Source organism: Stylophora pistillata, chromosome 1, assembly GCF_964205215.1.
Source record: "Stylophora pistillata chromosome 1, jaStyPist1.2, whole genome shotgun sequence".
Classification (NCBI taxonomy): domain Eukaryota; kingdom Metazoa; phylum Cnidaria; class Anthozoa; order Scleractinia; family Pocilloporidae; genus Stylophora; species Stylophora pistillata.
Window position 1 is genome coordinate 53,597,730 of NC_142519.1, and position 2,881 is coordinate 53,600,610.

The 2,881-nt window shown below is 41.0% G+C and overlaps 1 pseudogene; it reads right to left on the minus strand.

Annotated features, from left to right (window-relative positions):
• Positions 1–350: 350 nt before the first annotated feature.
• Positions 351–1,625, minus strand: LOC148743097 (uncharacterized; annotated as a pseudogene).
• Positions 1,626–2,881: the final 1,256 nt, after the last annotated feature.

Sequence of the window (2,881 nt, forward strand, 5' to 3'; positions counted from 1 at the left end):
GCTGTAGTTTTGCAAATCCCTCTTTAGATTTCCCAAAAGTCGTGAAACATAGGCATCCATGCGATCGAGAGTTGGATTTCATAATTGAAATCCACCTTGAGGAAGGTTTTCTCAACGTCGTATTCCGTTTTTGGATTTCATGTTTTACCGTAAAATCCGAAATCTGGATTTGAAAATCAAAATGCAGATTTTGCAATCAAAATTGTTGATTAAACGAGACTTATCTGTAAGTTGAAGTTTGATTGGGATTCTACCATGTCATTAGTCCGGAACGAAGGAGTCACATGAGAGTTCAAAGACCTGTAGAGCGAACTCATAAACAATAGTCCAATTTATTGGGTCCACAACGCTTTACATGAATAAAACGTGTCATATTGTACAACAATCTCTAGTTACCGGTTGTAGAGTTCAGCAAAACTGTTCCAAAGTTGAGATCATCTGTGTCTAGGGGCTTAACATAATATCGTGCAAAAGTACGAGCGTTTAACCATCCCGCAGTTTTTATGATCTCTGTTAAGGTAGTCCTTTGGCTTTACAATGCGAAGTTGAAGCCGCTCTGCTACTGTGCGGGGAGTATTTTTTAACATCTATACCTGACTGTTCCAGCACATTTCTCACCCATCTTGCGATGGTATCCTTGGTAACTGGTTTAAATGGTTTAGCATAACTGATTAATAGCGGAGTGACTTCTTTTCTAAACGGATTCGTCCTGGTTAGGTATTCCTTCAAATAATCCACGACGCAGATTCTGTTGTCATCTGGGTATGCTATTACCTTAATGGGAGCCAAATGTTTACCTGGCTTAGTTTGTTTAAGCTTTTCGTTGATGATAATTCGGAAGCCATCGTCTCGTTCCTGAATAGAACGTGTGTCCATGTAAAGTAGGGTTTGTCCTCTTTGTCCAGTTGTTAGACATAATAGCATGCTTAAAATTCAACGTTAGGTCCTTCAGGGTTTAGGAACCCTTAATAGGACTAAATCTTTTAAGGTAGTCTAATACATTATTAACATCCCAAATTTCCGTGTACCCAGGTAATGCCGGTTTTAACTCAAAAATGCCTTTCATACAACGGATAACGATAGGGTGCTCACCGAATGGTATATCTTCGGATAAGATTGTAGCTGACAGTGCAGATCTAGCTGTATTAACTGCCCTGTAGCCCAACCCCGACCTGTATACTGAAACTAAGAACTCGATTCCAATGGCAACTCCGAAGCAATAAATGTCGATGTTTCTCTGTTCACAGAAGCCCTGCCAACGCTTTAAGTATGTTTGGTATTGTTTTGCTGTACCCTCTCGCCACGAAGCCATTAACACCTCCGTTGCCGAGGGTGACAATAAGTGGCAGATCATAAGATTTAGTTTGTGCCAGATCGGGTGAATTTCTGACGGACTGCTTGGCAGGGTTGCTAGGGTTCTGCTTGCTTTCAGGCACACTGGTGTCTGTTCCATCAACTGAAGAGCATTGGCGTACCACGGTTGGGTTGGCCAGTCCAGGAGCACGCAGATCCCCGATGCTTTCTCGTGATGTATTTTGCTCAACATGGCGGGGATGACGCTAAATGGTGGAAAAGCATAGAAGTTTAATTCTGACCAGTCCAATTTGAAAGCATCTATGGCAAAAGCTTTAGGGTCAGGCCTGAACGAAACATATTTATCAGACTGGTTGTTGATGCGTAAAGCAAAAAGGTCTACATCCGGGTAAAAAAGAGTTGGTGTTGTTACGGTAGCTGATACCGGCGGAAAGATAACCTCGCTATTTCCACAAGACACAATTTATTTAACTGTAAACAACGGGAGATAACTTAACACGAGCTAACGACTACTCTTGGAACAATCCAACTAAAATTAACTATGTACCTCTCTACGCTTATCTGACCACAAGCAAAGTACTGTCCTTCTCTTTGGCGAAATCTCCTGAAGACTTCCTTCGCAGTATCGCACTCCACGGTAAACAACTCTAGACTTGACAGCAGAATGTCAGTCTCACATCCGAACGGGAAAATCCCTTCACTTGTCACTTGTCACACAATATCGCTTGTAGATCACAAACGGGAAACGAGGTCCCAAATCACAACAACAACCTGACTAGCGAGCTGCTTATATAAGCATCCGAAGAGAGTCTAGAGGTTTCCAAAAGTAACTATTTATAACCATTACAAGAGTAACTATAAATATAAATATAAACTCTATTTTTAAACTGATGAGTAACAGTTGTAAAATATAAACTCTATTTTTAAACTGATGAGTCACAGTTCTAGAAAATTCTTCAAACAACATATTGCGTGACATTGACTTTCGCGAACTTTCTAGACAATTCCGATCCTTGTAACAGCTTAAAGCTCTATTTAGGGACCCCGCGTCGAGTTTCCATTCAGACTCTTTTTGGTTCCTCCTTGACTCAAAGTCATGCGATCAAATTTTGCTTCCCAAGGATATGTGCAGCGCTTAGCCATAAATTTCGTAAAATGCACCATTCCCATATTCCTTAGTTAAAGCATTGAGTTGCTCCGAATGACTGGTGCCCATATTGTTGAGTGCATTAACAGCAGTGGTGTTGTCACTGAGTATACGGATATGTGTCTTTCTTGTATGTTTGACAAAACACTGCAACCCCAGAAATATGGCTAACAGCTCAAGATAGTTAATGGATTGATCACTCTCTTGATTTGTCCATAGTCCTCCAGAGGGTACACCATTATATTCTGCCCCCCACCCTTTTTTGGAAGCATCGGTGGTGATAATGTGAGATAGTTTGTCATGTGCTATCACATTGTACTCCGCATTTATCGACCTAGTCCACCACTGGAGTTCCGATATCGCATTTTCTCATAACTCCATGGTGTGTTCAAAATTACCTTTTGATTTGGTCAAATATAG